The following is a 16,421-nucleotide window of genomic DNA, read 5'->3' as shown; positions in this document are numbered from 1 at the left end:
ACAGGGACAGCAATTCGCTCGCTTTATCCATGACATGAGACAACAATTCAAATTAATAATTAATAAAATAAGTATTAAGACAATTAGTAATTAAGAATTAAGAAAATAGGCTCGTACCGTATGCTAGGAGAAGTTGGAAATATTCTCCTTCTGCATCCTCACATTTCTGACATCGTCTTTGGAAACTCCGATTCACGCTTTCGTAGCCCGCCTTCTGAGCTCTTCGACACCCCGGCTTCTTGTCCAAGTCGTCTTAGGGATTTTTCAGGCGTATGTTCTAATCTTTCAGCGATTTCATTTACTTTTCCTCGTTAAGTACACGATTTTTAACACTTCGCTTTTTATCGTGTAAATAGCCAGTTTCTCTCAATTTGTCTATGAGTTTTCGCACGGGCTCTCTATGTGGAGGGCGTACACCTGGAAATTGTGTTACAAATCGCCTAACGACTTCCCTGCAAGACTATGTTTTCAAATAATTTCTTCTTCTTTCCTAGCGTTTAGTCCAGCATAGGTGCAGGGTCCGCTTCCGTTTTCACATAATTATCGCACAAAAATACCCTTTCCTCTACCGTGTACACATTATGAGAATTATACCCCGAAGTAACACTTCACAACTTGACAATCATTGGAGTGACAGATCATCACTTAATACATGTTCTAAGCACGGACCTCAACTGCGAAGTGCGGGCATTGCCGTGCTGTCACTGCGCTGTGTAACGGTAAGTGATTGGTCAACGGGAGGCGGATAAGCTGTGCGTGGCTGTCGGCCAACTGGTGATAGAAACTCGCTGTATGTCTTGTGGATCATGAGAGCTATCAACATGTGATTTGTGTCCTCAAGGCCGTACCTTTTCAACAATAATATTTTATACTCATAGGATCAGTTGTGTTACAGTGTCAATTAGAGGCTCAGTGAACAAAGCGAGCTCAATGAGCTCATCTCGCATAGTACACTTCGTTATACCACCGACATCGGTTTCCTTATCTCCACAAACCTTTTAATAGTGCTATTTCAAGAACCAACCAGCCTCTAGGCCAGGGATGGCGAACCTTTTCCAACTAGTGTGCCAATTTAAGTCTGGTTCATTATTCTTAACTGCTTGCTGTGCCACTTGTTATTTTCTTTTAAGGAATGGCTAAAAACCCTCCCCCCCACCGGCTTCCTTTCTGAATTCCCCATTATGTTTCATAATATGTTACTTATTCATTTAGTCATTTATTTATTTACTTGTTTATTTAATATATATCTTGTAAATATATTTGATTGCATGATTCGTGGTTGTATTTTGCAAATACATTAAAATACATTTTTAAGTATGTAAGTTTGGAGAATACCTAACATTACTTGTATAAATATATATAATAAGTTCCCATTGTAACATACTTAGTCATCACAAGTTATTAGATATAACAATTAAAAATACTAATATTGCTAATGGACTTCAAGTGAAATGTCGTTCTCACATTTAGTACCCATGTCATTTATATTAGGTTCATAAATTCTTGTCTTCAATACCACCCAAGAAACACTTAGATCTGAACCGAGACGACTTCTAACTGTTGACTTCACAACTTTTATTGTAGAAAATAGCTGTTCGTAGGCATATGATGACCAAAACAAAGTAAGTAATATTGTAGCAAGTATCTTCATCACCGAGAATTTTGTGGGATGCTGTCCCATTGTTCAGGTATTAAGTTGTCTGGCTTCTGGAGAGAGTATCCACCATCAACAGCACAGTCTATTTTCACCCATGATTCACCAAGTACCAAGTTGTACGAATTTGTTCACGCAGCGTTTCACATTCAGCCAACTCCACTTCTAAATGGTCAGTAAAAATTATCTTAATGTCACTAATTTGTGCAATATGAGGTTTTGTAATAAACTGCAATGTTTTCTCCAAATCTCGAAATTGGGAAAATCTCTTGGAAGTTACTTGCTTTGAATTTTGTGAGACGCCCACATACTTCTTACATATACTTTCTATGCCTTCAAAAGTTAATTGATTTGCAAAATTTGACATCAGTTCAAGTTGTACTTTAAGTGAAGGAAGGTACTCGATATTCCTTGTTTCAACATCCCTGACGAATACACGTTCTCTCTGGAATGATTTTATGATCTCAAACAATATATCTGCAGTATGTCCTTTTCCTTGTAGTTCCTTATTCATAACATTGTATATTGCTTTAAAATCACGAAGGAACATTCATTCGCACAGCCAAATAGGTTCCGTGAGTTCTGGGAATTCTTGGTACTTTTCTATCATTAAGAAGCGAATTTTGTCCAAGAATTCGACAAGCCTCTGGTGTAATTGCCCACGACTCAGCCAGCGAACATTATTGTACATTACAAGTACGCCACAATGAGATTCCAGTTCGTGTAACATTTTCAAGAACTGGCGATTATTTAGAGCACGTGCAGTTATGAAGTTCACAATTTTAGTTACCACCGAGAGTACTCTTTCAAATGATTCCATACCTTCCGTCGCACATAGGGCTTCCTGGTTGAAACATACGATGGAAGTGTAAAATAGGATGTTTAATTTTTTAAAGAGAAATTTCAGAAACCCATTATGAATAACCACCATACTTGAGGCAATATTCTGTAAGTCAAACCCCATTATTAATACAAGTTCTTGCTTCACATCCTTCGTTATATTTTTACCTATTGCCGTATTTCGTAAACTCACAATTTAACTAATTCCTCCCTGATCGCATTAACACAAGAAAATCAGACAAACATAGCAATCCTTTCTTGTAAGGTCACATCCGTGTTTTCATTAAGACATACGGAATACATCTGGGAGATATTCGAATCAGCTTTAAATTGCTCTGAAACATCTTCACTCATTCTTATTATTCTACCCTTGACAGTATTTCGGATGGGTGGCTGGCATTTCTTTAATTCTGTTAATTATTTGTTGTTTTTTAGGAATGTCTTCGATTAACGTATCGGACGTCAATAAGAAAGTCTCTTTCAAGAACTCACCGTCAGAAATCTGTTTCCCATGCTCTAACATGCACTGAGACAGATGGAAACAACCGCACTGATATTATTCCTTGGCCTGAAAGATGATACAAAACAACTAGTTTGTTTTGTGTATTGTCTTCTTTCTGCAACTGGCATGGAACGACCATTTAAATGATTCATCTCGAAATGGCGCTTTACATTAAATGTGCGGAACACGACGGTTTTCAAGCACAGGCAACACAAAGTTTTATTGCTTCTTTCTATCGCTCCGAATTTCCTTGTCCGCTGTTCTTGAAGAATCCGGTCACTAACTTTGTTAAGTTTCTGTTTCTTCGGCACCGAAAACATGTTTGTGAGGTCTGTATACAAACGACATTCAATAAACAGTTACACACAACGAATAATTACGCGCTACTGGCTACCACACACAAGTCAAACTTCACTCACTGACTGACTGACGGCCAGGTTTTCTATATTTATTTCTTACACGTCAAACACTATGACTATACGATCCACGGGATATGTACAGTCTGTAGTACAAGACTTCTATAAAAATTTTATTATGTTCAAGTGGCGTGCCACCAAAATCGTGTTCGCGTGTCACTAGGTGACACGCGTGGCATAGGTTCGCCATCCCTGCTCTAGGCTGATAATTTCACAGCCAGGCAGCAATGGTACCCGTCATGAATGAGTTCATTGACTTCGTACACTTTCAAAAAACAGATCTTTACAATCCATTCAGAAGACTATCGTAGTTCCCAGTTAAATCCAAAATATCTCTTCACCTTTCGCCGAGGTAGTGGGTATGCAGTTTGGGCCACGTACCTGCCAGCTTGTATTGCGGAGATAGAGGGTTGGAACCCTACTATCGACAGCCCTAAAGAAATGTTACCATGGTTTCCCATTTTCACACCAGAACATTGCTGAGGCTGTACCTTAAATAAGACCACAGTAGCTTTCTTCCAACTTTTATCCCTTTTCTATTCCATAGTTGCCATAAATCCCACTGTGTCGGTGAGACGTAAAGCAAAATACAAACTGTAAAATCGTCACCTTTCAGCTGTGGTAAAAGTATTATTATATGTGGAATTAAGTAACGTTGACCAAATAGGTCTCAAGCTATACGGCTGCTATACGTAATAGTATACTTATCGCCCCCCCCCCACCCTCCCCTGAGCCGGTGGAATACATCCATTTTCTGCTCCTCGTAAACTGAGAATAACAGGAGAATATTCAGGTACTCAACTAGAGAACGTGAGTTGGTAACCTCGCGGCCTCTACCTCATTTTGGCGGTACATCCTGTTACATGGGTCAGTCTACTCACTTTTAACATTCATAACGGACTGATTGTACTGCTCTCCAGCAACGAAATCGGAAATCTGCTGGAACGGATATTATTGCTGTGTGCATTTTATTTTTCCGGGTGACTCTGAATGCACCACCAGAGATATTTATAATGCAGGAGTGCCAAAGTTGTTTGAACATCCTTCAAAATATAACTAGCTTAGCCGGAATCGAACCTGCGAACTTGATATTATGAGTCATACACTACCATCGATCACTGAGGCAGCTAGCTAGCGATTGTGGAATTAACACTAGATTCTATCCGGGAATAGGTTCTTTCTTTTGTTTTCTTTGTTCTTGTTTTTTATTGAAGAGCCCGACACAAGCAAGAAGTGGAAACAATGTTAATAATTTCGTGTGGCTATTTCTAGCCGGGTGCAGCCCTTGAAAGGCAGACCCTCCGATGAGGGTGGGCGGCATCTGCCATGTGTAGGTAACTGCGTGTTATTGTGGGGGAGGAGAGTGTTATGTGTGGTGTGTGAGTTGCAGGGATGTTGGGGACAGTACAAATACCCAGCCCCCGAGCCATTGGAATTAACGAATGAAGGTTAAAATCCCCGACCCGGCCGGGAATCGAACCCGGGACCCTCTGAAACGAGGGCCAGTACGCTGACCATTAAGCCAACGAGTCGGACGGAAACAATGTTAGGATCAGCTCGGAAATCTCCCGGTTGTTAACCCACACTCCCAAGTTGAAAACCCTCAGGATAGTATTGCTGAAATATATCCATCCATGTACAAATAACCGGCCCATAGTTTTATTTTCGGATTAAGAACTAGATCATAAATAAAATAATTCTTATTATTGTTTGCCAGTGCAATGTGTTTCCGGTAGATAATACATGCGTTGCCTGAAAGCACGAATCATCTGCCATGTTAGAGATAAATCTCCTCAGATAAACAAACAAAGCAGCTTGTCCACTTGGAGAGAACTTGGGCCCACTTTGAATGAACTCCATACCCTATAATCTGAGAGGTGTGATTTATGTCTTACTGTGTAGCAGTGGACTGCCTACACATTCTACCTTCCCCACTAATCTGCAATATAATCATATGAAAGCAAGCTCGGGATTTGAAAGTCCATTCAGCAGTCTCCCCCATTCTCAATCACAACGTGACGTGATGGTGCTAAGGAAGGGCCCTCTCATAGCCCGGGCTATGCGATAGAGATATTATTAGGGAATGGATGGAGCAGGGCTGATGTATGCATCCTCTTCTTCACAATGGACGCTTGTGATGACTCTGTGATGATCAAGTTTGTTACCCTCTTCAGGTTCAGTGGAGCACGAAATATCACACCACCCGGTGCACCCCGCGCTGTCTTCCACCCTCCCTCAGCTCCTGCTTTCGTCTTCCCTCTTACAGTCATGTCGAAAACTTGCTTCAAGATACTGAAAGCATAAAAGTTTCGTAGTCGTAAATCTCTGCGTTATTCCCATTAAAAAAAAACAGAATTAAATAATAAATATACACCCTATAGTTATTATTAATTACAGTGCAAAACACCCAGAAGTCCCACTGAAACGCTGGATTTCATGAGATATCCGGAGTTAAGCAAAGTGTGGTATCACAATTTAGATGAGTAGCCAACGTAGTCATTTCGAGGTGTGGGATCGAACTGGACATCCACCTGCATATAAACTGCAGCTCAGGACGCCTGATCAGTAATTCTGGATTGGTTTCATGTCTGAGTGGTCAACTTCTTGGCCTTCGGTCTTGGGGTGTCAGGTTCGATTCCAGACTATACTGAGGTATTTGAAATCTGAAATATTTAGTTCCCTTTGTTCCAGAACTGGGTGTTTGTGCTATCCCCAACATTTCTGCACCTCACATGCCACACCAACACTATCTTCCACCACAGTAACAGGCAGTCTCTCTCAAGAACTGGAAAAAGCAGCTCGATTTGTTCTGGGTGATTTCAAACAAAAGAGTAGCGTTACAAAAATGTTGCTAAGTCTTGGCTGGGAAGACTTGTGAGAAAGGAGACGAGCTGCTCGAGTAAGTGGTATGTTCCGATCTATAAGTGGAGAGATGACGTGGAATGACATCAATAGACGAATACTTTTGAGTGGTGTCTTTAAAAGTAGGAATGATCACAATATGAAGATAAAATTGGAATTCAAGAGGACAAATTAGGGCAAATATTCGTTTATAGGAAGGGAAGTTAGGGATTGGAATAACTTACCAAGAGATATGATCAATAAATTTCCAATTTTTTTTTGCAATCATTCAAGAAAAGGCTAGGAAAACAACAGACAGGGAATATGCCACCTGGGCGACTGCCCTAAATGCAGATCAGTAGTGATTGATAGTGACTGATACACAGCAGATGCCGTCACCCTCGTGGGAGGGTCTTCCAGGTTACCTACAGTCACAAGAAATAATAATAATAATAATAATAATAATAATAATAATAATAATAATAATAATAATAATTGTACCGGGCGGTACACCTCTACTCTGTTTATTTAAAAGTTGCGCCAGTTGAAACTCCTCTTCTGGAGGAAGGTTGAACTTTATCTATTCTATTAATTCTCTACTTTCTCAGAAGATGTCACCACGTGGAAAATTTTGAGTTTTTGAACTGTGTCACTTTTGATGTGTTTTTGTTTCGCTTGAAGTAAGAAGTGTGAACTTTCTCTTCTAGAGGACACTACTGAAGAATTACAATAGTGCAACCTAGTGCGAAATCAAAGAACTATTTTGTTGGAGAAATTTTTATTTCAAAAGTTTGTTTCTTGTTAAATTTCTTTCTGTTATTGTTTAAGTTGGCTGTATACCCCTCTTTTTCCCCTTAGTTTGGATCTAGCCAATCCCGAATTTCTTTAATTAATTTTCCACCAATAATGTGTTTCTTTTTCCTCTATGTAGGGGTTTCTTTTCCCGAACCAATAAAGATTTTGTGGGAGGGTGTTTTATTTCCCCTAACGCCTAGAATCTTCCGCGAGAGGTTATAAACTGCTGATTTTGGGGTCTCCGGGCCACTTCTGTTCCATCTTTCGGTGTATTAAGTACATAAGCAGGAGGCGGGAAGCGCCTCTTTCCTCGGCAGCGATCTACTACCAGGTAATGGCCTATTAATATCTTCTTTTCTTGCTAGGTCGGCAGTTTAACTCTCGCGGCGGGTTCGAAGCGTTTCCCATCATGTAACCTTTTCCTAAAATGTAACTACTCTTTTCTTCTTTTCTTGTAAAGTTACATATTGGGATAGAGAGTGCTAACCCTCTCGAGCTCCCACTCACATTTGTTTTGAGGTGAACTTATTTTCTCAAACTTTTCTTCGTTTATGTAATGTAAAGTGTTCTTCTCTAAGTCACCTCTGTAGTATGGGATTAGCCCTTGCGTTAGTGGCCCAGAGCCAGATTAGGTTTTAAAAGCAAAGTGTATTAGGAGTGCAAGTTCGCCTCCTCTCAAGTTGTATTTTAGAGGTCATGTATTAATCTTTTCTCACCTAATAGACCTCAGTAGGTTGGGTATTTTACCCCTGTGTATATGTCCTTTGAGGACAACTTGAAAGTTGAGTTTGGTGTGGCCTGGGAGAGGCTTAACTTTAAGAGCGAGTGGCTCTTTTCTAAAACTGAGAGTTGTATGCCTCGAGGAGGCTTTGCTGTGTAATTTGGAGCAAGGGCTCCAGGGTTTGAGTGGGGTCTTCTGCCCCTTTTGTTGAAATTGGTATATCGTAAAGTTGAGCTAGTTGCTCAAGAATTGTGTTTTCAGGGCTCGAAGCCCAAATTCTTTAATCCCTGTAATTGTACATTTCAAGTTGTATTTCGGCTACTAAGTACCTGTTCTATTTGTTGTTACCTAATTTTGAAAAGAAAATATAACCTTGTTAAATTTTTAAAATTTAATTTCTCTTTAGTAGCTTGAGACCTATTCACCACCCAGCACCTTCTTTCATGCTTAACTACCACAAAAACTCGGTAACAATAATAATAATAATAATAATAATAATAATAATAATAATAATACACAATTTTTATGAACTGAATGCTTGCCCCAAGGTGTATAATGAGCTTACCTACCTCTTACATAGAGGCTCTGAGTTCGATTCTAGACCAGGCAATGGATTTGAATTCTGGTCCAAGGGTTGGAACAAGGTTCTCTCAGCCACAAGAGGCCTACTGAGGTGCTGTCTGATATGAGAGGCAGCGGATCCTGTCAAGAATATGAAGCAACAAGGCTTGAAGAATGAGTCGTAGTACTGGTCACCACAACTAAATCAAAAGCGAACTTCTACACTGTGGTATACCATTGAGAACCATAATATTTGAATACAGTGATTTTCCTGTGAACACCAGCATCTAATATTGAGCATGCTAACGGGACAATATACGTGAAGTTTACAACATCTTGCTAGTCTGGCCCCGAAGTGGGACTGATTTCTCGTTAGCGTAAGTGACGTTTTAACTGACATCCTGTGTCAGTGTGGCATGTAGATTCAGATAGCGTGTGATTCTATTTAATTGAAGCTGTACGTTGAATACTCAGCCCGAAGGATGGTTGCTTCCTCAACAGCTCCACCATCAGCTGTCATGGATATCCTATGTGACACTGAAGAGGCGTAAAAGAGAAACGAGGAGTGAGATAATTTCTTGCTGCTTTCTTCACCGATCTAGAAATTATTAGGTATAAGTCTGCCACGCCCACCGAAATTCACAAATCAACTGACCCTATGAAAAAAATGTCGTATGGCTTTTAGTGCCGGGATATCCCAGGACGGGTTCGGCTCGCCAGGTGCAGGTCTTTCTATTTAACTCCCGTAGGCGACCTGCGCGTCATGATGAGGATGAAATGATGATGAATACAACACATACACCCAGCCCCCGTGCCATTGGAATTAACCAATTAAGGTTATAATTCCCGACCCGGCCAGGAATCGAACCCGGGACGCTCTGAACCGAAGGCCAGTACGCTGACCGTTCAGCCAACGAGTCGGACTAACTGACCCTATGACCGACATTTTAACGCTAAGGTGACTGCTGGCAGGTCAGATAGTCTACAGGTATTGGAGTCTCACGTGGTAGGCCTATATATGACTTCTGACACTTCAGCTCTCCGAACACATAAAATTATTGAATTCAACTTATAATTATTGTTATTATTAAGAAGGAATCGGTCGTGGTGTAGCTTACTGCAGTTACGTCTAGTTCATGAACCGTTGGCAGCAGCTGAGTGACGTATCAAGTGGTCCTGAGAGTCAGGAAATCAGTTGCTATGGAATAGATCTGTGAATCTGGGACATATTCTGGGTCACGGCCCTCCTTGTGCCCAGGCGGCGAAGAGTATACACTACCCCATAGGTCCCTAACCTATTAGAGGATAGACATTCTCTCTGGAATTTTTGTGTAAACAGGGTAACATCCTGATTTTTAAAAAATTCCAGAGCTCGGTATTTTAAGCAAGCCTAGGGCTATGGTGGAAACAAAATTCCACTTCCATTTGACAGGCAAGGGCCATTTCTTGGAAACTACTTGTCAAACGAAACGGAATTCGACGGGGAGCTATCAATATTAATGGGGCTGCGTGAATATACGAAATATTATCCGCATGCGCTCCGCATCCGTGAATGCTTATCCGCAGATATTGTCAGTAATTAACTACAGTCTATTACACCTAAAGTATTGCAACGGATAGATCTTTTGGCATAATACAATAGGCCAGATAGCCTGATCTAGACCCCTTACAGCCACAGGTTGTTGAGGGTTTTCCTCTTGCGACAACTAATGACATATTGACCTCTGTTCCTTCATTCCACTAATTGCGGGCAGGATCCAGAGAGGCTTGGGTCAGATTTACGGCTTTATGACCGCAAGGCTATTTATATATACCACTTGCAAGGGTCGGCTAACCCCAAGAAAATATAAGAGTATAACTGAATGAAAATCAATAAATTTCCTTATTCAGAAATTATCAGCAAATTTATCCGCACTGCCATACAGTTTGTATCCGCCAAGACACTGACTTCGCGGATATCCGTGCAAGGCTCTACTTATGGAAGAAAGGAAGTAAAACTAGTTGAGTTTGCAAGCAGAATGTGTTTGGATGTGTTAGGAGTTAATGACATTCTGGTAAGGGGAGATAATGAGGAAGATATAGGAGATTATAAAGTCTTATTATCAGGGGAAGGGCAGAGTGTTGGGTAGGAACCTTCATCAGCAATATCACTGCACTCAACATAGTGTGAGTAGATTTACCAGTTGGAAAAATTAGGACGAGAATACTTGTCTCAGTCTATTCACCAAGTGAAGATGCAGATGAAGATTAGGTTGACAAATTTTATGAAGGAATTAGTTAATTCGTGGTCAGGATCAACAGCAAGGATAGTGCCAGTAGGCGATTTCAATGCTAAATTTGGGAAGAGAACTGAAGGACATGAAAATGTGATGAATAAATTTGGGGAAGATTGCGAATGTATTCTACAGGCATAAGGCTGTTCACCAGTGTACATTGTAGGTATGAACACCAAATCCATAATAGACTGATCATAACAGACTTTGAATTCAGGAAGTCTGCCAGGAATGTGCTGGTATTCCGGAGGCGTTTTGATAACCTTACTTCTCTGTTCAACTCTTGTTTCTTTATAATACTGGTGTTTTTCAGGAGACCAGACCTTGTTTACCCATCAGTTGTTTCTTAATGGGGGCTTCTTGGTTTCCCTACACGTGCGAGTGAATCGTTGTTATCTTAGCCTGTCGGTACCTCTATGACGTCGTTTTTCCCGATTTAATTTCTCCTGGCCAACTTCCAATAATGAGAGGCTATTATAGTTTGTATCGGGCGTTGGAGTTTGGTCTCCTGCTTGGCCCGTTGAATTTTTTTTCAATTTATATTTTACGTCGAGGTTCATTTGATGATTGAGTGCAACCAAGTAACCTCTGACTGTTTTAAAGCATAAGATGGGACATTGATGTTATATCAAAGGTACAAAGTACGTTATTGCAAATGCACGACAAACGCCCTTATCAATGCGACATCTTGGAAACTATTGTACAACGAAGTCGTAAATACGTTTCAAGTATCTTATGCCCTCATTGAAAACTGTTCTGAGGTCCTAGTTCTGCCTTATAATTTCCTTGCTTAAATTTTTACTTTGAATTAATGTTGTATTTTCCCTTTATCCGTTTCCTTTCCTTTTGGTTAGTAAGGCTAGTCATAATGTTCGCGTTTCTCTTTAAGTTAGCGGGTTCATTTTCAAGCTGTCTTAAGTTTGCCTTGGATGGGGATCTGCGAATCTGTATTCGCTATGCTCATACCTCTAAATTGGGTCCAGGATTACGCTAATGCATTTATCTCTGCTATATCAGAGGTTTCGAGCGTATGGCCAGTAAGGGTTTGTTATACGATTTTTTTTTGCTAGTGGCTTTACGTCGCACCGGTACAGATAGGTCTTATCGCGACGATGGGATAGAAAAGGGCTAGGAGTTGGAGGGAAGCGGCCGTGGCCTTAATTAAGGTACAGCCCCAGCATGTGCCTGGTGTGAAAATGGGACACCAAGGAAAACCATCTTCGGGGCTGCCGACAGTGGGATTCGAACCCACTATCTCCCGGAAGCAACCTCACAGCCACGCGCCCCTAACCGCACGGCCAACTTGCCCGGTGTTATACGATTCACCTCTAAGGAGTGTTGACAGGGAGGTGAGACCTGAGTACAAAAATGTTCATTTTTCTGGAACAGTTTTAAGTGGAGGTTTATCTTCTATCTCAAAGATGTTAAATAAGTAATATCACTAAAACAATATACCCCTCTAATATTGTTCAAAGTATGAAGTCAACATTTTATAGGTTGACCGCTTCTAAATCACAGAAATTGTGTAAGAGATAGGGTTATAACATATTCCAATTCTATGGGATTCAAATGATTCATAACCGTTTGACATATGAACTGAGGGTGTGCAGTGGTTTAGAAGCTCAGCCGACAGTGAACTCTGCAAAAATTAACCTTTGAATCATAACTTTCAGTTTTAAACCGTAGCAAGGCACTGGTATCTTGCTATTAGTCTATAAAAATGTAGACAGCATTGTGAGTTACCGTGAAAAAGATCAACTTCCTTACCCTGAACAATTTCCGACTAGTATAACAGCACGTGGAATGAAGAAATGTACAAAGGTACAATAACCATGTCGCTAAGAAATCTATTACCGTCCAAAGGCACCCACAAAGAAGACTTAAGGAATTAAATTGTAATATAATAAGGGCAACTGTTACAGGTTGTATAACTACAAAACTACTGTTATCTGCAGAATGAGACTTATCCCTCTGACATATGCATGCCATTTTAACTAGGTCTTTAAAGAGCGAGATCATTTAGCTCATCATGTATTGCATTACAAAGACTATTTTATTATTATTATTATTATTATTATTATTATTATTATTATTATAGGTGGGAAATAACTAATAAACTAATTCCTTGATGGCCGAGAATGAGAATTTAAAATACTTCTCTTCTCCGTTACGTTCTATGAAACATAGTATACCGTTACAGTCCTTAAAATCGATTTGCAATTCGTGACAGAACAGGGAGTGGAACCACCGATGTTATACCTTTAAAACACTTCTGTTAGGGTAGATACAACAAGAAGATTTGAAAAATATGAAATGTTCTTCATTGTATATCTTCGTCCATGAAGACCATAATTCCTAAACAGCCGCTGCAATGGTAGGCGATAAACTTAGAGTATACATGTTCATGGAATCTGACTGTTAGCGAATGTAGTCGTTTGGAACTAAGGAGCAAACTGTATGAACATCGTTAGGCTTCTCGAATCTCATCTTCCAAGTGCAAGGTGTCTTAGTTTGTTGTCCCGACTTGCTAGAGGTTGGCTGCCGGTGTTGAAATGAGAGCGGGGTGGGGTGGAGGGTAGTAGACATTATGGCGGCAGGGGATGCGAAGATCATCTCCCATAAACTGGTTGACTAACTTGCCACCACCTTGGGCGAATTGGCTAGTTCCGAGGAAATTACTATTCCCACTCCTGCAATTGTCGTTTAGCTTGCCACCTTAATAAAGAAGGTTTACAACCAAGTAAAAATGAATTTAAAGCAAGTCGAGATACGCTGTGTTTCTAGCTATGCCTGTATAATTCTAGGAGTTAATGTGGATTTTAAGACATGCTCTTATGAGTCTCAAGATTAGTACGTAGGCTCACTAAGTAAGCTTCCTTACAGGTTTATGTTAATATATCTCCACTTTGTTTTTAAATCCAAATTACTGTGATTTACGTTTATACTCACGAACACGAAGTGATTTATAAATAAGTAGAGCTCATCGGAATACATCTGAAGCTATAGTTCAATAAGATGTCTGAGTGCACTGAAAAAACAAAGTATGTATTCACGAATGCTTGCTAATATACGATATGTATCTGAGATGCTTTCAACGAACGTCAGGATACCCATTCTGAATGACATAGAGACGGATTTTTGTACCAGTACGTAGAGATGCCTCGTCGGTAAGAAGATGAAACCACTGGTCGTCAGATCGATTTCCTTAGAGCAGAATTCTTTTAACCAACGTGTTGCGACCCAAACACGGGTCGCCCAGGCTTCGGAATGGGTCGCCGTAGCTTCCCGAAGAAATAAAATTAATAACGGTGAATTACCGGTGTATTACTTCTTATATCCTAAAACATTAACAACTACGTTTTTTTAACCAACGATAATGACATTCCACTCTATAAAACAGTTGTTTGTATGAAACAAATCTAATACTGTTCGACGAAATACGTGTGTAGAAGGCAGACGTCTGTTTGGAGCTTCGGCTACATTCCGACCAGATTGTCCAGATTACAATGATGTCTGTGTATTCGTCGCTGGTGAACACACTAGCCATTGCCGATATGCAGGCAGCAAATAAATTGCTGCTGTACCATACACCAGCCTAAAACTATGCGGTGGAAAACGATGTTTTACTAACGGAAGGGGTGCATTAGACCGGTAGCGCTGAGTAACATGCTACGAGCGACCGTCCGGTTGTTATCCCTTCGTATTCTGACGTAACCTACCCGCTGGCAATAGTGCCCCTGTGAAAATCGGTTGGTAGAGATCCCTTTCATTATTTGTGCATGCGGGACATTTATAAGTAGAAAGTACGGTGCTCGCGAGCCTCCTGGTATATAGGGTGCAGATTCAGCTCGATCGCGTGCGGGTAAGGAGGCTAGACGAGACGGACCACTCCTCCTACTTATGCGGTGTTGGAGGTGAAGAGTGAAGGAGTAACCCCTAGTACAAGGTCCAGAATTCATCAAATAACTTCGAGTCTGGGTCCAGCTGCAGTTATACCGACAAGCTTCATTCCGTTCGTAGGGAGCACTGAAACATTGGCATTGTCCCAGGGGAAAGTAGGTGTGTGCTACAATTAGTTGAAATTCTCCTCAAACAGGAAATAATTCCAAGCGTGAGAAGGCGTGGATAAATGTTAGCACTTCACATAACTTGACTAAACCATGTTTCATATTCAGCACTTTTATTTCCTAGAGCTTAAACGCCGCACTAACTCAGTTTAGTTCTGTGACGTAGCATTTTGCTAGTTTTAAATGAGGAAATCTCAGAAAAACATATTCAAGGCTGACGATGGTTCGACTCGAATTCATGATTCCCCGAATGCGAGCTTACAACTTCCCGACACGAACTACGTAGTCAGCTCGCCCGGTCATAATAAAAAAGTAGAATCCATTATTTTTATTAACCCATGAACTTCCGAAATATATCTACCATGAATATTCCTTCAAAGAAATACTTATCAGAATAATTACGATACGAAATATAAACAATATTGTAAAAAATAAGGTTCTTAGATAGTTTAATTGGGGCCATTCTGAAAAATTGGAAGCGAAGCTCTACGTGAAAGAAAGTTCATTTATTCTATAAATCTTCACTAAGTTGTGTTAGTTACGCAATAACCAATTTGAGGGTAATTTTACATTCGGAGGCACAAATAATTCTGTCGATGAAACTATTTATATGGTATGTTTAATAAACTACGGAGTGAATTCGAGCACACGATAATTTTTAACTTCGAAAGTATGGACTAAATAGGATATTTTAAATGCGTCAGCTTATTTATGACCTGACAATGAATGAATTAGGAGCACTGCTTTGTTTCTTTCTTGGAAAATATACTAATGACATATGTATGACTTCTTGAAGAAAAGTCTCCAATGGAGGTGACTACAACACAGCTTGTGAAACATCATATAACTCGAGGGGTTCAGTAATGAATTTCCGATAAGAGTGATTGGTTACACGTCAGATATTCCCCCATCCTCCCACCCAGCCTGAGAGAAGACTTAAATAAATCGTACTGAAAGACCTAAGGAGTGGGACGTTTTAGAGAGCATGCGCACCAGACACATATCATCCCAACCTTCTCCTAAAGAACTATGAGTAACAACCACACTTTCTTAAATGAGATCAGTTAATGCGAAAACCATGTATCTGTCGTCTTAATGCCTTAGCTGTTGTGTGTAGAATGCACGTGCCCCTCTTCGCATGCTTTGCAGTCCTCATACAACACACTACAGAAAGGAAGTTTTATTTTACTTTGAGGGAATGACACCCAGATTCAATTACCTAATTACAAAAAATGGGGTAGTATTGGTCTGAGGTAAGTCTGTGTTCTTTTACTTTAGTAGGGAACTTTTCTTTCTTGTCAGAAATTTCACCTGAAAGTATGAGACACATTTTCACGTTATTATTGTATTAGTTTTCATTAATGAACTCCAATTAAAATGTTTAGAATTAAATAAGTACTGTCTACACTGTAGGTAATAATATTAAATCTCCATTATCTCATTGCAGTTGTTAAAACTTTCTGGTAATCTAGAATGGCATATTTATCATTATTTTCTTAAAACAGAATGTTTTTCTCTTAAGTTTCGACATAGTTAATTTGTAAGTGTGAGGTTCTTCAGCTAATCGAAACTAATTCATTATCACAAGAATTTATAATGTACCCGAAGAAGAAAAACCTTTATCAACAGATTGTACCTAAAAAATATACCATTAATTAAGAACAGAATGATATGTTTCGTTATTAGAACATCGTCAGATTGGAAAATTCTAAATTCCCATGGAAGGAATTAGATATTTCTCACCAATAGAG

Source organism: Anabrus simplex, chromosome 3, assembly GCF_040414725.1.
Source record: "Anabrus simplex isolate iqAnaSimp1 chromosome 3, ASM4041472v1, whole genome shotgun sequence".
Lineage (NCBI taxonomy): Eukaryota > Metazoa > Arthropoda > Insecta > Orthoptera > Tettigoniidae > Anabrus > Anabrus simplex.
The sequence above is the reverse complement of the archived record's forward strand: the minus strand, read 5'-3'. Positions refer to the sequence as shown.